Below are 27,375 nucleotides of genomic sequence, written 5' to 3'. Positions count from 1 at the left end.
AGTACCCCCAACAGTGAATGTTTTGTAGGTCTCCACACAGAATCACAAGTTCTATAATTAGCTCCACCTGTGGATCTTTTCAAATGTGCCTGAATAATGAGTACACCTGCCGGGTGACCTGGAAAATGTGCATTGTTGGGGGTACTTGAGGACCAGGGTTGGGAATCACTGGTGTAGTGGATAACTGCACTGATCTGACTACTGATAAAAACCACTGATAAAGACACTTTATAACTTCACCAAGCTTAATAAATCTATAGTACCACTGTATACATGACTGTAACTGACCTACTGAACAGTACTGTACTGTGTGTAAAATTAAAATGATCCCTTTACGAATTGAACTCAGGCAAACTGGACTTTAATGTACTGAACAGTACAGATGCATCGTAGCACCTACACTTTTGAACAAAACAATGAGACGCATTAGCGTCCGAGCTGCACCTACTGTACAGTATTGAACTAAACAATGAGACGCATTAGCATCCGGGCTCGGCAGACGCACGGAAAGCTTTATTGGGAGGCAGGATTTTTTTGTTTGTTAAATATACAGTACAGTAACTGACCTACTGTAAATGTCTTGAAACCAAAATGTGGTCACCTTTTGAACAAAACTATGAGACCCATTAGTGTCCGTGCCACTCCAGTGTAGAGCCCATGTAGATGCACTAGCGTCCGTGCAAATTCAGACGCACGGAAAGTTTTATAGGGAGGCAGGATCTTTGGTACTTGTTTCCTAGCACGGCACCAACGATTTTTATCTCAAGCATCGGGACCTAAAAAATCGCGTCGATCGCATTGCATACAACCAAATCGCATGCGATGGACGCGATTTTTACATTGGAATCAATGTAAAATGGTCCCCCCCACGATGAACGCCAACCCGAAGCATGGCGAGCGCAGAGAGTGCGCAATGGGCGGCGGTACGCGTCCTCCGACCTTTTCATACCCCCACTATCCACGTCGGCATGGAGTTGATATTATAAAGTGTGGCGAGCGCAGCGAGCCACCAAGCCCGAAGCGTGGCGAGCGGCCGCGTATAACTTCACAGGTATACGCGTCCCCTCGCCACGCTTCGGGGCTCGGTGGCTCTTTGCGCTCGCCACACTATATAAATCAACTCCACGCCGACGTGGATAGTGGGGGTATGAAAAGGTCGGAGGACACGTACCGCCGCCGCTCGCCACGCTTCGGGTTGGCGGCAATAGTGGGGTGGCTTTAACAATGGGGGTACACTTCACATACTTAAAACCCATGACGGTGCATATACAATTAAAAATTGGGCCCATTGGCCCATTTCCCATTGTTACCTATGTAAAATCGCATTGATCACATCGCATGCCATTAAAATGGCATGCAATGGACACGATCAACGCGATTTTATCATTGAAAGCTAATTTAACATTGAGCCCTATGTAAAATCGCGTTGATTGCGTCGGTCGCATCGCATGCCATTATAATGGCATGAGATGGACGCGATCAACGTGATTTTCTCCTTGCCGGCAATAAAAACACTTAATTGACATAAAATCACGTCCATCGCGTCGATCGCATACCTTAAATTACCTTAACTTAAGGTATGCGATCTAGCACGATGGGTGCCGTGCTAGGAAACAAGTACCGGATTTTTTTGTGTGTGTTCAAACTACCTACTAACCTACTGTACATGTGTTGAAAAAAAAAAAAAAAGTACTATACAGTACTTCAAACTCAGGTTCCAACTAGATTCATCCCAGCACCTACGATGAAACCAATGAGACGCATTAGCGTCACATTAAAGTATACTGAAACTTGCCCTTGCCTGTACCAAGTTATAAAGTAGTGTACACAATTCAATGTAATTTTATTTATTAGTACTCTATCTACAGAATAGTACAGTACAGGTTACTGGACAGTACAATAGTAGCAAAGTACTTTAGTTCCTGCGCTTCATGCACGCGCTGCATCACACATTTCACGCATGTGCAATGAAGATTTCAAAAAGTGACATCTGGTGGATGATCACTGGTATTGCACTCATCCGGAGACGCCACTGCGATTCGCCAAGCTTTTAAAATGTATTGCGACGCCATGCGCCGTGGTCTGCCAGGGTATTTACAGACAGTCAAAAGGTAGGAGGGCCCTGCTCGCAAGCTTACAATCTATAGGGGAAAATGCAGCTTATTGATACTGTATTGGATTTTGTTGAAGATCACTTCTCTATCATTCCCTTGAATACTTTGTATACCTTTCATTATTTGATCTAGTTATCAAACAAGTGCAACAAAAACACTATTTCCTTCAGAGCAGGTAATTTAAGTTTTGCAAATACTGTATCAATTCAAGAAAACAATTGGGGGTTTTTTCCATTAAAATTTTTTATTTAAATAATTAAAGAAAAATACAACCTTTCCTGATACAAGTAAGTAGTACAGTACAGGTTCTTATTTACGGCAAAATAAAATGAAGCTGTAAGGATGCATATAATGATATACTGTATAGCCATTTAGTTAAAGTTATCTAATTACCGTATATACTCGAGTATAAGTCGACCCGAATATAAGCCAAGGCACCTAATTTTACAACAAAAAAACTGGGAAAACGTATTGACTCAAGTGGGACCCTCACTCGACCATAAGCCGAGGGGGGCTTTTTCAGCATAAAAAATGTTCTGAAAAAGTAGGCTTATACTCGAGTATATATGGTAGCTAGCTACATAAACTAGTGATTCTTATGATAAAGTACACACAGATAGTGGTAGATGCTCCATTAGTTCAGTAATATTACTCAGGTGCATGAGGGAGGGGTTAATACTGAGTAAGTAAAACAAGACATTGTTCCCCCAGCACACTGAGTGGTATTAGTAACCAGTCTTGAACACTACATGATAATAGAATTCAGAGATATTGGTTACATATACCTGCACTGGTGTATGCTATGCCCCCAAGCCAAAATGTCTTGTTTTTCTTATGATAAAGCATTGTTGGGCAGCCGCTAGTAAATCTAGGGCCAGAGATGATGGTTAAAACTATTAAATACAGTATTAATTAAAGAATCCGAAAAATCAAATCACTAAAAAATGATACAGCATTTTCATCTAGTCAATTTTAGACATGACAACATGAACAAATATTTAGTCAATATTTTAGTTCTTAAAAAATTCCTATTTTCGTTATAGTCACATTTTAGTCACAGAAAAACCTTAATTGACAATTTCGTTGACAAAATGTTCACTGTATCCTGTGTAGAGAATATATAGCTATCCTGTAAATTCAAATGCTAAGAAAGAATATTGGACAATACATTAAGGGGCATATTCAAATGAGTGAGTTGCGATAAGTGATCCATTCACAACCATTTGTAGACTGGGCAGCGGCAATCTGATCGCAGTCCTCAACAGTAATGAGGTCCGACTTAGGCCCCTTATCTGTATCTTGACTCAAAAAGGCACGAATTATTGAATTCCTACAGTACATAGGGATTACCAGGGCAGCAGAGAGACCTTTTTTTTTTAAATCAGCAATCATTTACACTGCAAAATTAAACTGGTTTTGCAGTGTAAATGATTGCCACTTCGAAAATAACTGGAGATTTCTTACCAAATCTCTCACTTATCCAGTCGGAAAAAAACTCCTGCGGATCTGCCAAAGGAGCACAACGAAAAACAGGTCGGACCTGTGTATGGGGGACTTTTACTTCTGATAGTAACTCAGCAACGATGACAATAATAATAACAACAATAATAATAATATAGCAGAGACAGTAAAAGCATAGGTTTAAGATATTAAATATCATTAATTAGCTGAAGTTCGTTATTTTAGGCTTTAATTATAAGCAAATTTAAGAGATTGGGGTTTTTTTTTTTACAATATTTGAACATTGTTGTATCGTGAGAAAATTAATGTTTCATAATCCTGAGAGTAAAACTGGAGAACGTTTTGATGGGTAGATGCCTCATTACACCCTCTTTTACAAACACTGGGTTTTTGCAGGTAAAGATTTGCATTTTTTCCCCAAAATTTCAAAGCACAAAATCTTATTAGGTTATAATGGCATTCTTGTATTTGCTGAAAATGAGACTTGTCCTAATTTAGTCCCATGTTTGCTTCAAAGCAATTTCATAAATCCCTCTGTGAGTTTGTTGTGGTCATGAGTTCCATCTAAAATATTTATTGAACGTCTCATTTAAACTTGTGCTTACTGCCAAGATCCTGATCGTTTAACATGTTAATCAGACGCTGTCTGGCATGGTGAACAAAATTATATAGAATTTAGGAGCTAGTCAGACTGTTTTAGGTGCCAATCTGGATGTTTCAGAAGCCAGGAAGGGAATGCAACAAAATGCAGCTTTGGTAAATGCCTCAAAAAGATGGACACCAACAGTAAAAGTTAAAAAGCAACAAAGTCAAAGTCCCTAGAGTTTGTTTACCCAATTCAAGATTTATCTTGATAAAAGGTCCAAGAGAAATATTGTAGACACATTACACGTTTAGATTTTTGTTAATTCCAGAAAAAAAAATATTTAATGTACTTATTCATGGTATTTCCAATGTTTATTTAGTAATGCAACAGTCTAAAGCCCTGTACACATGGGGTGACGGGAGCTTTGTGCTGATCAATCTAATTAAGCACAGATCCCTCAGCACACAGCGCTGCACCAGCTTTTGGTATTGGCTGTGTTTCCGTCAAAAGTAGGTGGATTAGAGGCTTATCCGTTAATTCAAATCCACCTGGTTTTCGACCTGCCGGGAAAAAAACAGCTGGCATTGAATAGATCGGAAAACTCCTTCCGATCTATTCATGTTGAAAACTGCCTTCTTTTCGGTTCAATTGAATATACCCCAAAGCAGGGCTGGGCATTTGCGGCCCTCCAGATGTTGATGAACTACACATACCAGCATGCCTTGCATCAGTTTCAGCATGGCCACATAGCAAAACTAATGCAAAGCATCCTGGGATGTGTTGTTCATCAACATCTGGAGGGCCGCAATTGCCCAGCCCTGCCCCAAAGACTGCTAAATTATCCCAGATGCACAGAGCTCTCCACATGCACACTGTATTCAGCAGTGACACTCCCATATGACGTTCACAAAATTCTGGGGCTTTTTTGCCTTTAAAATTGACATTTTGCAAATATAACCCCAAATAAGAATAGTTTAGCGTAAATTCCAGATAGTAGATCTCTATATTTTTTCTCCAACCAGATATAATTTGCATTGAGTAGATAATTAGGCCAAAAAAGCAGCCATAAAACAAAATGTTAAATAAATGTAAAATTAGGCTAATGAACATACTTAAAGCAGAAATAAATAGGTGTGAAATGATTAGAAGATAATTATTCAAAGACTCGTACAAATGAAACATGCTCCTACTCCCCTCAAATTTACATATGAAATAAAGATTATTAGTCTTGCAAATTACAGTATTTGCAATTAAGATGTATTGTATTCCATTAGAAATATGTTGTCATGTTCTGTACAGCATAGGACATTTTACTAAAACCAAAAAAAAAACTACAACAAGGGCCAAGGCGTGATGGCCAGATGAGAGCAATGCAGCAGGTCATGTGTTAAGTACCTGCCAAAATAGTCCAATGAATGAACAGAATAAGAGTGTTAGGACTTTGGACTATTGTGTAGTATGCCCCCGTGGTACAAGTGTGCAACTCCACTCCTCAGGCACGGCGACAAGGGGGGGGGGTCAAGGGGGACAGTTGTGACGGGCCTCAGCGATCTTAGGGGCCCCAGGGCATATATTGCCAGCCACTCGCCCCAGACCCCAGCAGAGAAAGCTGGTCAGTTACAGCATATACATTTCTATTGAGTATGTTTTTTATCTGGGCTTCCTCTCCCCACCCATGCCCTCTATCCCTGGCACAGGCCACACATCCATTGCTTCCCCTGCCATCTTGCTCACAGCTTGTCACCACACACTCCTTATCCCCACTTATCCCATCAATCCACACACGCTACCCCCACCTTCTTGCTCAAAGGCCATCACCCCACGCTCCTTATCCTTCCTCACTCATCCTACATTCTTGCTCAAAGCCTGTCACCCCATGCTCCTTATCCCCACTCATCCTGACACCCCACACATGCTAGCCCCACCTTCCTGCTCACAGCCTATCACCCCACACTCCTTGTCACCATTAATCTTGCCACCCCACACATGTTCCCCCCACCTTCTTGCTCACAGCCCATCACCCCATGCCCTGTATCCCCACTCATCCTGACACCCCACACGTGCTCCCCCACCTTCTTGCTCACAGCCCGTCACCACACGCTCCTCGTCCCCACTCATACTTTTACCCCACACCCATTAGTGCCTAAACCTGCTCCTTACCCCGTCGCTGTTCGGGAGTCAGGACAGTGTGCGGTGCTGTCAGGCTTGGCGGCGCCCAGGCTGCGCAGCGTGACCCCCTGACATCATGTCACGCTGCGCAGCCTGGCAGCCGCTATGCCTGTCAGACTCAGCACACTGTCTTAAACCCCGACAGAAGGCTGCTGTGCTGCCCCCAGCTGCCCGCCGGAGATAATCACGGTCCTGGGTCCTAGGGGATTTTCCTCATACATACTTTTTACACACAGAATATGCAATTGCCAGGGAATAACCTGGTCTCTAATAGGCCCCACACACTGGGTGACTTGAAGGCATTTTCTGAGCGATTTTACTAAATTCCTCACAAAATGCCTGAATGTAGCCCACACAGCGATTTACATGCGCGCCCCCCAGAAAACGGAATTTAAATAATTGATTAGGAATTTCTCAATAATAAATGTTTGGCCTAGGGGTGCCTTGAAAGAAGTTGGTGCTCTATAGCAGTGGTTCCCAACCCTGGTCCTCAAGTACCCCCAACAGTGCATGTTTTGCAGGTCTCCACACAGAATCACAAGTGCTATAATTAGCTCCACCTGTGGATCTATTCAAATATGCCTGAATAATGAGTGCACCTGCCGGGTGACCTGGAAAACGTGCACTGTTGGGGGTACTTGAGGACCAGGGTTGGGAACCACTGCTCTAGAGCTCCGTGATTCAAAAAGGTTGGGAACCACTGCCATAGTGTGTTGTTGAGTCAATGCACATGTATGAGGCCGCGGAGGTAAAATTAGTTTGCACAGATGCTTCAAATAATAGATAAACCATTAGTTTAATTTTAGATCAATCAGCAGTATCTGTGGTTTGAGTGGAGAATTACTTGATTAAAAACACAAACAACAAAAAATGCTCTGCTAAATAGCACATGATTTTCTATTACCTTCGCTCAGACCACATAAGTGTAATAATGATAAAAAATAAATAATGAAAAACAGGCTGTGTTCTCCACTGTTCTCCAAATCATCGGCCTGGGCTCAGCACTTGACAGCATGTCTGGTTTCTACTATGAGGCACTTACTGATCAGAGCACTGTGCCTCAGCAGTCAGGGCCTGTGATTCAGACTGGTTAGCAAGACTGCAATTTTTGCAGATGGACAAAAACCAGCTGCACTGCAGGTAGGGCAGATGTAACATGTGCAGAGAGAATAAAGGTGCATACATCGATTGAATGGCCGATATATCAATGCACCATTTGGCCAGTGTGTACAACGTTATTCACAGATATATCTTGATGGCTCTGCAACACGCTGCCTGACCCATCTGTAGATATATCAGTAGATCGATTGATCTGCAGATATATCTATTAGTGTGTACACAGCTTTAAACTGGGTACACACACAGTGATATATCGGTCCAATCTGTCTGGTGGGAACAAAAATCTGGAAATGTATAGGAGCAAATGACAATCAATCAATTGCTTCAAAACACTGCAAAATGGATAACTGTTGGGTTTAATTTGATGCACACCACCGTTTCGGACTAGATCGCATCACATTAAAGACCTTGTTCAGGTCCGTTGGCTCGCATGCAAATTTGCATGCAAGCTCCATGTTTTTCAAATGCGCATGCGCCGGGTCCACAACGTATCAACATTGTGGCCGGTGGGGCAGGGGTCAGCGGGCCGAGGGACCGGCAGCGTTTAATGGGCATTCCTATGAAAATGCCCAGTGACGTGAGCACCAGGGGCGGGCAGCTGAGATCACCAGATGTCAGCTGTCTGCCCATTTCCTCCCGAATATGCACGTATATCTAAGTGACCTGAGAGTCACTTTCGATATGCGTGCACGCACAACATCTTTTAATGGTCGGCGACCATCGAAAGATGTGGGAGTTTCCCCCTGACTTGCAAATGGATGTTTATGTAAAACATCTATTCACATGCTGGGCGAATGAGCACGTCGGGCGAATAGGGGTGGCCACCCCGGCATTTGCAGGATGGTGTCTGGTGGACTCGCAAGGCTGTGTATACGCAGCTTTGCGAGTCAACCAGAATAAGGTCCCTAGTACAAAAAGCATGCGATATGCTAAAGCGGCATGCATTTTAAAGTAGATGCAATGTGATCTAGTCCAAAAAGTACCTGCTGCACATACTTTATGTACCTTGTGATATGATGTAAGCGGGAGTGCGCATCACATCGCAAAGGTAAAAAAGCACCGTGTGTGGGCAACTTAACTCTCTCTGCACATGTTACATCTGCCTCATCTGCAGTGCCGCTGTTTTTTGTGCATCTGCACAGTTCTGAATCAAGCCGTTAGATACTGTGCAGGCTCTGAAGACCAGAATACAGGTTGAGTATCCCTTATCCGAAATACTCGGGACCACGAGCATTCCGGATAAGGGAATATTCCGGTTTTTGGAATATTTTTTTTTAGGCATACTTACCTGCCCCTGGTGGGTCCCGGATGGTCCCTCGGCGTCCATGGAGTCCTCCGGCGTCCACAGCAGGCCACCAGCACCGTATCCGGCGTCTCCAGCGGTCCCAGGAGTGCTTTGCGCAAGTTCCCAGGCGCGCCGGTGATGTCACCGGCGCGCGCGCGCACTCGCGCAAAGCACTCCTGGGACCGCTGGAGACGCCGGATACGGTGCTGGTGGCCTGCTGTGGACGCCAGAGGACTTGGTAAGTATTAAACATTTGAATTATTCCAAAAACCCACGGTTTTTGGAATAATTCGGATACGGGATGCCCGGATACGGGATACCCGACCTGTATTACATATAGAACCTTGGAAATGCAATGTTGCTATCACAATGTCCCAGTATAAGGGATTCGTAATGATCTATAAAATTACGCCCTTCTAGCTAACATATTTGTGAAATGTGGTAATGACCCAATGAATGTTATATTGTAGTTTGTTTTAGTATAGAATGCACAGTGACAGCAATTTGTTTTGCATCCGATTATTAGATCTACACTATTTTTCATAAATGGCATTGTACCTACACCCTGGCAAGTCATAGCAATAATAAGGCAAGTCCCATACATGGGGGCAGATGTATTAAACCCGGTGAAGTGATAAAGTAGTAGAAGGTGATAACTCATGAGGCAAACAGCTCCTAACTGTCAAGTAATAAGGAGCTGACTGGCTGCTGCACTATAACCTTCTATCACTTCACCAGGGGTAATGCATTTTCCCATAGTTTATATAGAGAAGGGGGAGTGCACTGGGATAATGAGAAAACATCATGATCTATGCCCAAATCCCCTACCCCTCAGTGATGTGCGGTGGTGGCTGTGTAGAGAGGCACCGTCACAGACACACATAAACCCCCCTGAGACACCCCCTCTCCTAAAAAAAAAAATAACAAATAATACGTAACAGGTGCACTGGGCCCGGATAAAAGGTGGCACTTACAGAAGCTTAATTGACAAGCAGCTGGAAAGCAGCCCCTGTCAATGACACACTTCTATAAGTGTCGCTTTTAGCATTGTTTAATAGCATTTTTTAGCTCATGGTTTAGCCCTGCCCCCTGCTTCATCCCCTCAGGCATATGAGTAAGAGGCACCACATATCAGTGCCTCCCAAATGAAAAAAAATTTTAGTTTAAAAGGTGTTTTTATTGCAAAAATGAAATACAATAAAGAGTATTATTAGACACATTGCATACATTTTAATTTTTTTTTATAGTTTTGTTATTGTTCTTAACATATAACGTTTATACCTTTGAAATTGAGAACTATACAATAAAGATTTTGTATAAGTTTGAGCTTCATGTAATAATAATTGGACTTTTAAACTAAATTAAATATTACAAATTGTTTAAATAATATAAAGATGACAAGAAAGTATATTCTTTGTATTATTTTAAACAAAATTGCAGGGGAAGCACTGCCTCCCCTGACTGCATGTCCTTGTTACCCCTGTGATGGACTTATAAAGGCTTTCCAAAGTAGATGTTATTGCATTTACCTGTATCTTTGAAACAGTGATGGATAAGTATTACCATGGCATAACACAAAAGTACCATCACGTCACACGCATAAGACAGTCATTATTTTTCATTTCTCAAGGCTGACAAGTTCCAAGAAGACATGTCACAGAAACACTGTATAATGAACGACCAATTAAGTGCAATGCACTCCAATATCTCTAGAAAAATGCTAAAGAAATTGAAAAAATTATATTCTAGAGCTGTGAATTAGATGGGGCTATGCTTGCCCATGTTAAACTGAACATCTGCGGACAAAAAGAAGTGTGGAATGAAGTGAGATTAGATATTGGTCTGTGAATAAAACTCAATTCTGCACAGCCAAGTTAAAGGCATAGTACAGAACGATGTCAAACTAAAATAAAAAGAAAGGTGCCCATACACGGTACAATGGTGCTTTTCGATGGGATGCACATATATAGGGCCTTATTCTAGTTCACTCTTTCTGATTTTCCGCACATTTCTAATGCCAGATCAGGCAGGGTGTATGACGAACACGCTACCGGGTCTATCTGTAGATATATCTGCAGATCAATTGATCTGCAGATATAACTAGCAGTGTGTACCCAGCTATACAAGAAATGGTAAAATGTCCTGCCTGCCAGAACTGGGATGTTATGTCTACCAGATTCCTCTAATAGTGTGTACAGACGGTAAGATTTGGCTTCCGATGTTCCCGATATAGTGAACATCGGAAGCCATATTGCATGCAAATCGCGTGCTTTTTTAGGGCTTGCGAGCCCGATGCGCTGCCGATGCGCGCTCCCGTGTGAGCGCACATCGGTAGCCAGATAGAGAGGGCAGGCAACACTATATAGTGTAAATTGTGCCCCTCTAGCATGCCGTGAGATCTGAGTCCCGATACGATCTGATCGCATCAGGACTCGCATCTCACGGCAGGATCTGCCGTGTGTACACACCATAACACACCGGAGACATACTTGCACATATCCCAGTGGGGCAGATGTAATAAAGCTATAAGATCTTTCCAAAATCTGGAAATTTCTCTCCATTTTCCAGCTTTTGAAAGTAAATGGATGATTGCAATTTGTTCCCAGACATTCCCAGATTCTCGTTCCAACCAGCCAGATTGGAAAAATAATCTTATAATGTGTATCCAGCTTTAGCCTTTGAATGTGCAGAAGATGGATAAACTACCAACCAATCAGCTGCAGGCAGTTAGGAGTGGATTAGCTGATACTTTATCTCTCTCCATATTATCACTCTCCAAAGCTTAGTAAATATGCCCTATTATATGTATATTTCCATTCTTCAGCAAAATTAAGATTTTTTTTTCCATACAGATAAACATCAGCTTAAAAAGGTGCCCACACAGGGTGCGATGGTCGGATAGCTGAAACATTTCAGTTTAAAACGCATCACATGCAGTTCACATTGCTCCCGCGCATCGCAAGTCAAAAAAAGTATGTGCAGGCAGTAGTTTTTGTACTAGATGGCATCGCACTGCACACTATTGTAGAATATTGCATGCGATTTGAGCTAAATGCAATGTGCTATTTAGTACAAAACACATAGAGCACAAAACATGCTGTGTGTGGGCACCTTAAGTGTTCTTTATAAGAAAATGAAAAAATCTTATATAAGAAAGAGTGCATAAGATTTCTGAATTCATGACAAGGGCGAAAAAAATCAATTTAATGTACCGTAATTGCTGTATAGCCTGGATGGATCAGTTTATGTGTCTAAATGCAGCAATTAATGTATGTGTGAATGAATGTAAGCTCTAGGAAGTAGGGCCCTATATCGTATTGTTTCATCCCTCCCTTTCAGCTCTCTAAGCCAATAAGTATATGATTTTATGGAATCGGTACATCTGTCAGACCAGACTTAGGTCTACAGTGATAAGGTCAACCCCGGAAGGTCGACTGGCATCAAGGTCGACAGGGTTAAAGGTCGACATGGGTCAAGGTCGATATGACTTAAGGTCGACATGGGCCAAGGTCCACATGGGGTTAGGTCGACAGTCATTAGGTCGACATGAGTTTTCCACAGTTTTTTTTACCCGAATGTCGACATGGACACAGTTGGAGTTGAACTGCAGCCCCTCGAAATGCTTCGGGCACACTATTTTATTCTCCCACCACGCCCTAGTGGATGGTAGGACATGAAATACCGCCTGTCGGCACATGTCGGCTCAAAAAACAGTGAAAAACTCATGTCGACCTAATGACTGTTGACCTAAACCCCTGTCGACCTTAAGTCATGTCGACCTTGACCCATGTTGACCTTTAACCCTGTCGACCGTGGGGCCAGTCGACCTTCCGGGGTCGACCTAATGACTGTCGACCTAAGTGTGTTCTGACAGTTGACCGTTTCCCGATTTTATCTATACCTCCATAGTTTTTATATTTATCCAGTTTTCTATCTTTGCTATGTACAGTTCTGCAGAACCTTGGCATCCAGTAGTGATCATCCTTCAGATGATCAATAGTTAAAAATCGATAGTCTTCAACTGCATGCATATTCGTGCAAACATACTGTGTTCACTCACAGAATATGGGAACACACCAAGGGAGAAATCTACTAATACTGCTTTCAGATCGCCAATGCAGGGTCGCATCAGGACTTTTAACTGGTTCAGTCCCGGTGTGACCCTGCATGTGTGGTCTATTCACACTGCAAACAGCGAACCGCCAATATTGCTGGTTCGCTGATGTCATCAGGGGCGAATCGGAGGGTCATCGGGGCCGGGGGAGGAGACATCGCTTAGAGCTGTCGCTGCTCCAAGCGCTGCCTCCTCCAGAGTGTGAATGGGAAACAGGTTGCTCGACCCGTTTAACCCGTTCACACCGCACAGCAACGAACTGGTAAGAACTCTGCTTTCTTACCAGTTCTTATTGCTGTGTTGCTACCCATTTGCAGCACTCGGTAACCCCTTTCACATCGCACTAATTACCAGGTTGAGCAGGCAAGAAACCGGCTCTTACCCGGTAATTAGTTGCGATGTGAAAGGGGTATAAGATAGGAGTTCCATTTCAGATAGGACGTTGCTATGGTCAACCAATCAGACACCATTTATTATCTTCTAGATGGTGCTACATAAATTAGAAGTATATTCTGATTGGTTGCCCAATCTTAGATATTTCTCCCTAAAAATCCATGAAAAAAAAGTTATCCTATTTATTTTAGTTCAGAATGTAGGTTGCTATTCTCATATCACTTTCTTACACTACTATTAGAATTAGATGTATACTTCATATTAAAATGATTGGCGTAAGTGGATTTTAATACTATCCCAATTCCTACAAAGATTCTTAATTAAAGCCTGTTAGACATTAACATCACACTTGATGGATGCTTTAATTTAGCTACTGAATTGTTCCAGACGCACCATGGGCTGGCACCATGTGATTCTGATATAAACACTGCCAGAGATTGCAAACTCTGCACAGCATTGAAAAGCATGTCAGGATTTCAGGCTGGCCAACATACTTTATCTTGTAAAAACATTCTTGATAAATCTTAGAATGTAACAGTAGGTAAGAGTGTAAGACCTAACGAGATCATGTGATCTATGTCAACAGTTATAATGATATACATATGTTCACCTCTGGGATTTGGCTGATAGATGCTACAGAATTTTTATACCAGGCACACTTTTCCAGAGTTATTTTACACACCCAGTGTAGATGACTCTCTGCTGTTATGCAAGGTTATTTTTCATTCTGACTGCTGTAAACACCATGGCAACCGGAAAATAGGCAAGGAATGGGGGGAAAAAAGGACCTCTGAATGCTTAAAGAGGCTTTTCTCCACAGATGACTTTAACTTTTTGGCTGTGCAGCTCTCAGGTTCTCTGAATTGTGGGTCTGTAGTCTTATTTTGTATACTTTATCTGCATTTTGCATTCCTTGACCCTGAACGTGACAAAGCTCTGCTTCCTCCTGCATTGGACACAGCAGGCAGCTTGGATTCATACCCATGTGCATAAAATAACAACTGTGGCAGATATTACAATGACATAGGCACAAAAAAAGCTAGCATAGATACAGCTATGTATTTAGTCAAAATTAGACTTGGCACAAGCCATTAGATTTAATATACAATATTGTCTATTTTCCTGAAGAATACTGTTATCACATGAAGGGTATTTAAAACAAATGCTGGTTAAAAATGGGACAATTGTACAATTATATGAGAATTATATGGCAGACAAAGTTATGATTAACTCCTAGTTGCCTATTCTGCAGGAGACTCCCGGAAATAACAGCAATCTCCCTCATTAGTCTAGCAATCTCCCTCATTTCTCCTAGCTCACAGTACACTGTTATATCATAGTTACCTCCCCCCTGCATTCTGCAGGAGAATCTTTGACAAAGTAGCAATCTCCCTCTCTCCCTCATTAGTCTAGCAATCTCCCTCATTTCACGTAGCCCACATTACACTGTTACATTTGTGGGGAAAAAAGGAATGAGAGATGGATACATTTACATTGAATCATCAGTACAATTTCCCAGCACTTTAGCAAATATAGTATCTCTTACTAACTGCTTTGGGGCTCATCTACATTTCGATCTAAGTCATTTTAAAAGATTCCTCTCAGATGTAGCAGTACACACCCACGCTTCTAGGTGCCACGTGTACAATATCTTTTCACAATCTCACCATATATGGAACTAGACACAACCCTTGGGTGGAGCATGACACGCCCCCTCGATGGGTTGCTGTTCAAAATTCTACCACCAACTATAATCTCCCTGAAACTAGTTTTCAAAAGTAGGCAAGTACGGATTCATTTTATATGAAATTATCAAAACACTGCTGCAAGGGCTCAATTAATAGAAAACTCGTAGTAGTAGCTACACATTTTCCATGTATTATTAGCTTTGTATAAAATAATGCACGGTGTATCACCATATAAATAAATATGCAGCGAGATTGTTTGGGAAAATGACAGGATCATGTGTCTTTCACACACGGCCGTTTCAATCTGAGAATCACGCTACATTTGTTTAATACCAGTGAATAAAATATAATAGGCTCACATCCCAACACTGCAGGAATGCAAATCATGATGGCTGCTTTGCTGTGGCACAATGGAGGCGTAGACTTGTCATAGTGTCAGTTTTCACAACATTTTCTTTTGGTGCAAGCAGCAGAGACAACTACCCTTACTGCATAGAGCCATCCAATGCATTCCAAACCCACACACATTCGAAGGACTAAATTGTGGCTATACCACCAAAACATGAACATATACATTTAAACCTGGTATTATTCTTGTGTCTCTATGATGTGTGTGATTCCCTTAGTGCTACTAAACTAAAAGTTATAGCAGCCTTTCCTAAAACAGCATTTCCCAAAATCTGCTATTACAGTCCAGGTTTTAAGGATATCCTTGCTTAGGTACAGGAGACTTAATAAGTACCTCAGCCAATTAGATTTAACCATCTGGAGTCACGCATGGATACATTTAAAATCTGGTCTATAATGGAGTATGGGAAACTCTGCCCTAATAAGCATGCATATGATGGTCATTGTTTTGTCCCACAGATCATTATCTCTATTTCAATTACTTCCTTGGAAATCAAACAAGTATGGCTGCCAAAGGGTCACAGCTCTCAGCAGATGACATGTTGGCAAAAGGGAACGAAGCAGGAGGATCATGTCACAGTGCACAGAGCAGACGTTCAATAATGCAAAGTCAGTTGCTAGGCTGCAGGATTGTGACATGTGATGTGGGCGAGGGGGGCTTGGTCCAGGGTATATTTTCATCCTGCTACGACACATTGCTTTTAAGAAAAAGGGATAATAGCTTATAGGGGGGGGGGGGGGGGGGAGTTTACTTTGTTTTTCTATTTCATTCAGTCTCGGTTATTGTAATAATAAGCAAGGCTGACAATGAATGCTTAACATTTAATGTGAAGAAAGATTTGTAAATGGTAGATGCTCTCCACACCTCCTACGTTCAGATCCATACATCTGGCAGTTTGATCATGCTAATAATAGGTATGCATCAACACAGCTTCTCTGTTTTGCATAGAATTGTTTACTTGCATTCTCTTTTCTAAAGTGCAAACAAATCGTGGGATGGAACTACAGTTTGAGTTCTCTACCATCTTCCAAATTGATGTCCCTGTTTTACCAGTTCAGATTGTAGAACAAACAATTATGGCAGAAAAGTAGGGTAATAAAATAAAAATATATAAAAACTGTAAAGGCCCCCATCCTCTAGTGGTAGATTGGCACTTTTCTGACAAAGGGCCATATATAGGGGGAGATTCTCTAAGAATCTCCGCCCCCCTTCGCCGCCCATCGCATATTTAATTATCGCATATGCTGTAACATATGCGATAATTAAGGCAAAGGACAGCTCTTGCGTTAAGAGCTGTCCTTTGCGGTGAGAGTCGCCGGGTCCCAGCATGTCCCGGCGGCTCCCCCCTCCCTCCCACACCCGGCGCTGCTGCTGCGCCGGGCTCTCCTCCTCCCTGCACCCGGAAGAGGATCAGTGCAGGGAGGAGGTCACAGGTCCGGGCAGCGCTGTGCTGCCCGGACACAGGGGAGGGGGCGATGCGGGGCGGTGGGGGGTCGGCGCGGGGCGGCGGAGGGTTGCGATAGAAGCCCATTGGCTTCTATGGGGCATCGCCAGATTTTTCTGGCGATGCCCCCCGCCGCGGTAACCCGGCGGGGGATGCTTTCAGCATCCCAAAATGCGGTAAAAACCCCGATAACGGGGTTTTTACCGCATTTTTAGCTTAGAGAATCTCCCCCTCAATGAGAAAAATTCGCCGTGCATGGCGAGAGATTTTTTCTCTCGCCATGCACTCGCCCTGTTCCGGAGGGCTCGCTGCCACTCTTGCTCCCACTATTCAATGTGGTTAAGACTCGGCGCCACTCGCGGCGAGTCTTAACCCCTGCAGCGGATGAGCGTCCGTGGCAGGGAGCCGGGGGACGGTGGCAGCCAGGGAGATTAAAGTCTCCCTGGCTGCCCTAGAACATATGTGGAGGGGAGGAGGGCTCCCCGGGACCCAGGCAGCACAAGCTGCCCCCCCCCCCCCCCCTATAGCCAGCAGGGGACCCAGTATTCACTGCACCCGATCGTGCATATGTAATGATCGGGTGCAGTGAATATATGAATATCTAATGAGCGGCTCGAGAGCTCCGGCCCCCTGCTGGCTGCTCTGTGTAAAAAAAATATATATATATATATGTGCTATAAGCATATGAATAAAAATAACATGCCCCTTCACAGAAAAAAAATCCTGATTTTTTTTACACCAAAAAAAAAAAAAAAACTTTTAGTTTAAAAGTTCACATTCTGGTTCTCCATGAAAAGATGGAGAATTGCTACACGGAGAAAATCACTTAGAAAGACGGCGAAAATACACATTGAATAGGGTGGTTCACTTTTGGAGAGCAAAATGCTCCTTCCAACGCGAAAATAGCACAAACTCGCCATAAAACACGGCGAATTTTTCTCATTGAATATGGCCCAAAATGTTGGGACAGATCGCATGAAAAAGTGTCACATCACTTGTCCTTTCCCATGCGCATCACATTGCAAATCTCTGTGCCTGTCTCAAGGATCTATTGAATCCTGCTGGGGTCGCATATGATACATTGAATGTATTGATGCATTGTATGCAGTCCAGCCGCCTGGGAGCTGCTGGGGGACTTGGGTGGGTATCGCATGCGAGGTACCGCAATGGATGGGGGCCTTAAGTGAACAGAAAAGTGATACAGCAAAGCTACACAAAGATAAACACATGGTTATAGGAAAAGCTTAAAATAATGAAAATAACTTTGATGGTTACTTTTATAATATTATTTAAGATCAACTATAAGTATATGCACAGCACATATTTGCATAACATTGCATAATTTACTTAAGGGGTGTACACATGGTGCAACGTACATAACTTTCTATTCAACCCTGATTCGATCCCGATTGAATTTCACATGTAACAGGGTTGCTCCCAGGATCTTCCCGGGGCAGTGTGTGGTGCATGAATGGGTGACCCAAGTCCCGTTCAAAGTATCGAGGAGGCAGCGCTGTCAGCTCCAATCGCTGGCTCCTCCTCACCCCTCAGCGACGCGCCATCATTTTGCTTGAGCTTACAGACTGCAAATGCTGAGTTTCTCCTGGAATGGACGCATGTCCTAATCCCGGGAGCGACCCTGGCATTTGCAGTATGAATGGGGTATTAATGGTGGCAATGGCAAGTAGAAGCAGAACTCAGTAGCTGCAATGCTTCCTCCTCCTTATCTCTTCTTCCTTATATCTCTCTCCCCCTTCAGTAATGCTCTCTCTCTCTCACTCCTATCCAGGGCTATTTTTGTGCAGGCTCCAGCAGGAACTGTGGCCCTTATTCTAGTTCACTCTTTCTGACAAAATATTTGTTAGATGGACAAAACCATTTGCACTGCAGGTGAGGCAGGTGTAAAACCCCACCCAAATCTAATTATCTCTGCACAAGTAACACCTGCCTCACCTGCAGTGCACATGGTTTTGTCCATCTAACAAATATTTTGTCAGAAAGAGTGAACTAGAATAAGGGCCACAGTTCCTGCTAGAGCCTGCACAAAAATAGCCCTGCTCCTATCAGACCTTACCTATCTCTCCCTTTCTCCTGCTCCCTCTCCCCCTTACCATCTTCTACTTGTGTAGCCAGATGTCTTGGGCTGGCTTCCTCCATGCGGATACCCCAGCAGGTGGGCTGGCTGGAGACAGAGAGCGGCAGGCATGTGGGCGGGCTGTAGGCTCGGTGCAGCAGGCGGGCAGGAGACTTGGAGGGTGGATGCGGCTGTTATTGTGACCTATGATGTCATGCTACACACAGCCGAAGGGCAGCCAGGCAGCATATGATCTGTCTGCTGCTTAGTACTGCCCCGTATTGAAAAAAAACAAGTGCGCATTCGCTAAACAATCCTAGAAAATCCCAGGATTGGCCACCCTAACTAGCAGGAGCAATGGCAGAATGGATGGTGTAATAGTTAGCATTACCACCTCACAAAGCTGGTAGGAGTTTGTATATTCTCCCTGTATTTGTATGTGTTTATTTATTTACAGTTTCTTATATAGCGCAGCAGATTCCGTTGCACTTTACAATAGCAGACAGTGATAAAACAAACTGGGTAACAACAGACAGACTTGGAGGTAAGAGGGCCCTGCTGGAAGCTTACAATCTATAGGGACATAGTAAGGAAACACAAGGACAGGCACCAGTAATAGCGTAGCAGTCCCACCAAGCAGGGCTGTGGAGTCGGAGTTGGAGTCAATTTCGAGTACCTGGAGTCAGGGTCGGAGTCGGCAAACAATGCACCGACTCCGAAAATGATAATTAATGACTTCTCTACTGTAAGAATAAAGATCAATGCATGCAGTGCCCCACGTAACCGCAAAACGAACACGTTAAGTGACCGTGAAAAAGCATGCTTTTCATGTGCTTCACTATATGGCACGCAACGCACAATTCGGAGCACCAATAATTATAAATGTATTCTCCCTTGTAGTTTACAACTTATTTCCAACGTTCAATAAGGTTTTCAATTCCTCGTTGGTAGAAATCACCTGGTGTAGACTCGAAAAATTCATTCAACCAAGCTCTCCCACCATACGCACAACATCTTTTTACGCGGATGAAGATCTTGTTTCATGTGTGGGGTCGTTTGTTTACCTTGGCTAAGCCATTCCTTACGCTGGTTCATATTGATGTACAGGCACCATTTTTCGTCGCCAGTAACGATTCGGTAAAGAAATCGCTCCTTGTGTCCATGAATTGAACAGTGACGAGCAAGCAAACCAGCAGAGATTGTGGCTCGTTGATTTTTGTTGTCGTCACAAAGCATGCAGAACTCATGCTCCACACTTCTGAACCTTTCCTATTGTTTTTGTTCCCAAAACAACCAAATAATGTGGTTTTTATCTTTGAACTGGTAAAGTTCCTGTTCCTGATGTTTATGCCTACTGCTACTATCCAGCCATTTAATTAATAAAAAAATTAATAAAACTTTGTTTTCATTGTGTTTGTCCTTTGCTTAAACTGTTCAATACAGTAGACTGTTGGCTTCCCAGCCTATAGTTTCTGTAGTAATAATATGTATGTTGCCTTTCTTTCCTTCAAGGAATGTATCAAATACATTCGCATATTAATACAGAGGAGTCGGAGCCGACATCAGAAGTACAAGGAGTCGGAACATTTATCTACCGACTCCACAGCCCTACCACCAAGTTGCAAGTCCAGAAGGGAAGCTATATAATACATAGGTGCCTCAGAGGGTTATGTGTGTAGAACTTAAATATGATAGGCTTGCCTGAAGAGGTGAGTTTTCAGGGAGCACTTGAAAGTTTGGTGGCTAGTGGAGAGTCTTATTGTGCATGGAAGGGCATTCCATAGGGTGGGTGTAGCCCGGTGAAATCCTGTAATAGTGTCCGTGCAGAAGAGAGAGATGCAGATCTTGTGCAGAGCAGAGAGAGTGAGTTTGGAGATTTTTTGTGATAAGTGAGGAGATATAGGTCGGTGTGGTTTGGTTAATAACATTATATGTAATTAGAAGTATTTTGTATTGAATACGGTAGAATATGGGCAACCAATGGAGGGACTGGCGGAGAGGATCAGCAGACAATAAACGTCTGGCTAGGAAGATCAGCCTTGCAGCAGCTTTCAAAATAGATTGCAGTGGTGAGAGTTTGCAATAATCAATGCGAGAGATAATGAGTGCTCAGATAAGCGTTTTAGCAGTGTCTTGTGTAAGATAGGGTCGTATGTTGCATATGTTTTTTAGATGCATGTAACATGATTTTGAGACAGACTGAATGTGGGGAATGAAGGACAGTTTGGAGTCAAGGGTGACCCCTAGGCAACAAACGGTCCTGGTGTAGTTTCACAGCGCCACCCGATATCGCATGCGATTTAGTACCTGTTCATACCCCCACTATCCACTACAGGATGGAGTTGATTTTATATACTCTGGCGAGTGCAGCGAGCCACCGAAGCGTGGCGAGCGGACACGGATTACTTGACATGTATTCACTGACCCCGAAGCATGGCAAGGGGCCGTGGAATACATGTCAAGTAATCCGTGTCCGCTCGCCACGCTTCGGTGGCTCGCTGCGCTCGCCAGAGTATATAAAATCATCTCCATGCCATAGTGCAGGCATTCCCAACCACGGTCCTCAAAGCACACCAACAGTGCAGGTTTTAGTAATATCCAGGCTTCAGCACAGATGGATTAATCAGAATCACTCAGGTACTAATTAAGTCACCTGTGCTCAAGCCTGGATATCACTAAAACCTGTACTGTTGGTGTGCCTTGAGGACCGTGGTTGGGAATGCCTGCCGTAGTGGATAGTGGGGGTATGAACAGGTACTTAATCGCATGCGATTTAGTGGCGCTGTGAAACTACACAAGTTAACTACACATGTTTGTGAATGTTTACATAAATAACATATTACAAATGTGAATATATGAAACAGGTGCAATCATTGTTGTTCTTAGTTTGTATGTATTAACAAACAGCATGATAAAACAACCGGGAACATGCTTATTGAACCCCTTGCCCGCATTGTATCGATTAGCCTGCAGTGAAAGCTACAGTGTGCTCATTCATGGTACTTGGGGTGCGATCTAGTCAGTTAATTGGAATGACCTGTTCTAGCTGTCTATTACCCTTTCAATGTGAAGATGGAATTTCCTTTGGGCATATTGGAAGGAACTAGAGACGCCTTCCTCCTTAACTAGCACCCCACCCACCTGTCCCAGATTGATTTTAATTAGGTTGGAGTCCCAACATTCAAGACTGCACACCTCAGCTTGGCACTATGAGGGTAAGTCCTACTATACATATATGCTAAGTGTTAGTCTGTGGGACTGTGTTTGGGGCGCTGGGCTCTTTGGGCTGCTGTTGCTGGGCTGCTCCATGGCATCATATCGTATACTTTCAATCACCCCTTTAGTTTGTTTAATATATATGTAGCACCCTTCACATTTATTATTACTTCTTACCTAGGTAAGTCCTATCACATATAATTTCCCCTATCCCTTTTACTATCACTTTAATTTCACACTAATGTGATGCCATGGGGTGGTTCTGCTGGGCTGGCCTGGGGGGCCCTGTGCCCTGGACCTGTCCCAGAGTAGTGTTAGGGACTTGTCCTATTGAGGTAACCTGGATGCGGTGGACAAGCCCATACTAATGGCCATTACTATGCTAATAACCTCAAATGCAATATAGCAAGATATTAAAAGGTCTAGCATATATATTTAGTGTGCACCTGCAAACTCCTCCTCCTGCTTGCTGTACTACAAGTCTCAGCAGGTAGCACCTCATATGTCCAGGGTGTGCAGTTTAGGGCCCCTCCCCCTATGTACTATATATTGTGTATTCATACACACTGGAAGGAACTAGAGACGCCTTCCTCCTTAACTAGCACCCCACCCACCTGTCCCAGATTGATTTTAATTAGGTTGGAGTCCCAACATTCAAGACTGCACACCTCAGCTTGGCACTATGAGGGTAAGTCCTACTATACATATATGCTGAGTGTTAGTCTGTGGGACTGTGTTTGGGGCGCTGGGCTCTTTGGGCTGCTGTTGTTGGGCTGCTCCATGGCATCATATCGTATACTTTCAATCACCCCTTTAGTTTGTTTAATATATATGTAGCACCCTTCACATTTATTATTAATTCTTACCTAGGTAAGTCCTATCACATATAATTTCCCCTATCCCTTTTACTATCACTTTAATTTCACACTAATGTGATGCCATGGGGTGGTTCTGCTGGGCTGGCCTGGGGGGCCCTGTGCCCTGGACCTGTCCCAGAGTAGTGTTAGGGACTTGTCCTATTGAGGTAACCTGGATGCGGTGGACAAGCCCATACTAATGGCCATTACTATGCTAATAACCTCAAATGCAATATAGCAAGATATTAAAAGGTCTAGCATATATATTTAGTGTGCACCTGCAAACTCCTCCTCCTGCTTGCTGTACTACAAGTCTCAGCAGGTAGCACCTCATATGTCCAGGGTGTGCAGTTTAGGGCCCCTCCCCCTATGTACTATATATTGTGTATTCATACACACTGGAAGGAACTAGAGACGCCTTCCTCCTTAACTAGCACCCCACCCACCTGTCCCAGATTGATTTTAATTAGGTTGGAGTCCCAACATTCAAGACTGCACACCTCAGCTTGGCACTATGAGGGTAAGTCCTACTATACATATATGCTGAGTGTTAGTCTGTGGGACTGTGTTTGGGGCGCTGGGCTCTTTGGGCTGCTGTTGTTGGGCTGCTCCATGGCATCATATCGTATACTTTCAATCACCCCTTTAGTTTGTTTAATATATATGTAGCACCCTTCACATTTATTATTAATTCTTACCTAGGTAAGTCCTATCACATATAATTTCCCCTATCCCTTTTACTATCACTTTAATTTCACACTAATGTGATGCCATGGGGTGGTTCTGCTGGGCTGGCCTGGGGGGCCCTGTGCCCTGGACCTGTCCCAGAGTAGTGTTAGGGACTTGTCCTATTGAGGTAACCTGGATGCGGTGGACAAGCCCATACTAATGGCCATTACTATGCTAATAACCTCAAATGCAATATAGCAAGATATTAAAAGGTCTAGCATATATATTTAGTGTGCACCTGCAAACTTCTCCTCCTGCTTGCTGCACTACAAGTCTCAGCAGGTAGCACCTCATATGTCCAGGGTGTGCAGTTTAGGGCCCCTCCCCCTATGTACTATATATTGTGTATTCATACACACAGGAAGGAACTAGAGACGCCTTCCTCCTTAACTAGCACCCCACCCACCTGTCCCAGATTGATTTTAATTAGGTTGGAGTCCCAACATTCAAGACTGCACACCTCAGCTTGGCACTATGAGGGTAAGTCCTACTATACATATATGCTGAGTGTTAGTCTGTGGGACTGTGTTTGGGGCGCTGGGCTCTTTGGGCTGCTGTTGCTGGGCTGCTCCATGGCATCATATTGTATACTTTCAATCACCCCTTTAGTTTGTTTAATATATATGTAGCACCCTTCACATTTATTATTACTTCTTACCTAGGTAAGTCCTATCACATATAATTTCCCCTATCCCTTTTACTATCACTTTAATTTCACACTAATGTGATGCCATGGGATGGTTCTGCTGGGCTGGCCTGGGGGGCCCTGTGCCCTGGACCTGTCCCAGAGTAGTGTTAGGGACTTGTCCTATTGAGGTAACCTGGATGCGGTGGACAAGCCCATACTAATGGCCATTACTATGCTAATAACCTCAAATGCAATATAGCAAGATATTAAAAGGTCTAGCATATATATTTAGTGTGCACCTGCAAACTCCTCCTCATGCTTGCTGCACTACAAGTCTCAGCAGGTAGCACCTCATATGTCCAGGGTGTGCAGTTTAGGGCCCCTCCCCCAGTGGTGAGAGTTTGCAATAATCAATGCGAGAGATAATGAGTGCTCAGATAAGCGTTTTAGCAGTGTCTTGTGTAAGATAGGGTCGTATGTTGCATATGTTTTTTAGATGCATGCATACCTCCCAACATGACCCTCTCCAGGAGGGACACATTGCTCTGCTCCTGGGCTTTTCTTTTAATTTTGATTGTCATCACCTGTGGTGAAATGCCTTTATTATTAGTTAACCTGTTCAAAAACAGGTGATGGCAATCTTACATTAAGGGGAAAGTCCAGCAGCAGAGTAGTTTGTCCCTCCTGGCATGGGTCATGTTGGGAGGTATGTGCATGTAACATGATTTTGAGACAGACTGAATGTGGGGAATGAAGGACAGTTTGGAGTCAAGGGTGATCCCTAGGCAACAAACGGTCCTGGTGTAGTTTCACAGCGCCACCCGATATCGCATGCGATTTAGTACCTGTTCATACCCCCACTATCCACTACAGGATGGAGTTGATTTTATATACTCTGGCGAGTGCAGCGAGACACCGAAGCGTGGCGAGCGGACACGGATTACTTGACATGTATTGACTGACCCCGAAGCATGGCAAGCGCAGCTAGCCCCACGAGGGGCCGGGGAATACATGTCAAGTAATCCGTATCCGCTCGCCACGCTTCGGTGGCTCGCTGCGCTCGCCAGAGTACATAAAATCATCTCCATGCCATAGTGCAGGCATTCCCAACCACGGTCCTCAAAGAACACCAACAGTGCAGGTTTTAGTAATATCCAGGCTTCAGCACAGATGGATTAATCAGAATCACTCAGGTACTAATTAAGTCACCTGTGCTCAAGCCTGGATATCACTAAAACCTGTACTGTTGGTGTGCCTTGAGGACCGTGGTTGGGAATGCCTGCCGTCGTGGATAGTGGGGGTATGAACAGGTACTTAATCGCATGCGATTTAGTGGCGCTGTGAAACTACACAAGTTAACTACACATGTTTGTGAATGTTTACATAAATAACATATTACAAATGTGAATCTATGAAACAGGTGCAATCATTGTTGTTCTTAGTTTGTATGTATTAACAAACAGCATGATAAAACATCGGGGTACATGCTTATTGAACCCCTTGCCCGCATTGTATCGATTAGCCTGCAGTGAAAGCTACAGTGTGCTCATTCATGGTACTTGGGGTGCGATCTAGTCAGTTAATTGGAATGACCTGTTCTAGCTGTCTATTACCCTTTCTATGTGAAGATGGAATTTCCTTTGGGCAGGCACTAAGCACAGCTTAAGTTGTTATTGCTGATTCCAAAGAATGCAGCCTTATTTCCCATTCCCGCAATCAGGCGAGGAGCCTGCTGCCTGTGCGGACGTGTTTCCTTTATGGGAGTCTAGCTAGTGCCTTTCCTATTCAGCTTAGACTTACAATTTTGAGGTTAGGATTGTTATTGCTCACATTCTTCTTTATAAAGCCACATTGACAATTCAGACTTCACAAAAGTATAAAAAAAAAAAAATACAAGAATTACCATGGAACAGAAAATAGGATTTTGGGTACCTACCGGTAAATCCTTTTCTCGTAGTCCATATGGGATACTGGGCTTCACTACTATGGGGATTGAGACCTCCGCAGGAGAGACAGGCACATAAAAGAACTTTCAGTGTGGGTGCACTGGCTCCTCCCCTCAATCTCCCTCCACTAGTCAGTTAATGCAAAAACTGTGCCGAAGGAGAGCATGTGAGGAGTATGTGATAATGTATTGTGGTGAGATTCATCCAGCACACCCAAACGAACAAAAAACATATAAAAGAGGTGAATCCTAACAACTTAAGAGGACACCTGTAACTAGAACAAATCTATAGTCATATCTATCCTATAGAAAACAAGGCAATAGCCTAACAATAAAGTAGGTCTGACAGCAGAAAAAGCCGCACTGAGGCGGGCTCCCAGTATCCCATATGGACTACGAGAAAAGGATTTACCGGTAGGTACCCAAAATCCTATTTTCTCTACCGTCCAATGGGATACTGGGCTTCACTACTATGGGGAGGTCCCAAAGCTACCAGAACGGGTGGGAACGTGCGGATTCTGCTGTAGAACCGCATTCCCGAACTGGGAATCCTCCCTGGCCAGGGTGTCAAACTTGTAGAACTTCACAAATGTGTGTTGCCCTGACCAAGTTGCGGCCCTGCATAGCTGCATTGCCGACACCCCCCGAGCAGCCGCCCAAGAGGTACCTACAGACCTGGTTGAATGAGCCTTTACTGAAAAAGGAAGCGACAAACCAGCTGATGCATAAGCCTGCTGGATAGTACATCTTATCCACCTGGCAATGGTACGCGTTGAAGCAGGTAAACCCTTCTTCTGCGCATCATAAAGCACAAACAGGCTGTCCGTCTTACGGATCCTAGCTGTGCGCTTGACATACCCCTTAAGGGTGAGGACCACATCCAAGGTATCTGGTATATCTGGGTGTGTCGCGCTAGAAGGAACCACAATAGGTTGGTTTAGGTGGAACCCTGACACCACCTTTGGAAGGAATTGTGGTCTAGTCCTGAGTTCCGCCCTATCGTTGTGGAACACAAGGTAAGGGCTCCGACAAGATAAAGCCCCGAGCTCGGACACCCTCCTGGCCGAAGCTAGAGCCAGCAGAACAACAGTCTTCCAAGTGAGGTGTCGCAGCTCAGACTCCTCCAGTGGAACAAACCGAGCTG

At 43.7% G+C, this 27,375-nt stretch overlaps 1 protein-coding gene across 2 annotated transcripts in view; it reads right to left on the bottom strand.

The window, feature by feature from the left end:
• Positions 1-27,375, bottom strand: part of TIAM2 (TIAM Rac1 associated GEF 2) — a 249,816-nt gene that overhangs the window by 198,714 nt on the left and 23,727 nt on the right. The window lies entirely within an intron of this gene.

The sequence above is a fragment of the Crinia signifera genome, chromosome 3 (assembly GCF_055691185.1).
Source record: "Crinia signifera chromosome 3, ASM5569118v1, whole genome shotgun sequence".
NCBI classification, from domain to species: domain Eukaryota; kingdom Metazoa; phylum Chordata; class Amphibia; order Anura; family Myobatrachidae; genus Crinia; species Crinia signifera.
The sequence above is the reverse complement of the archived record's forward strand: the minus strand, read 5'-3'. Positions and strand labels throughout refer to the sequence as shown.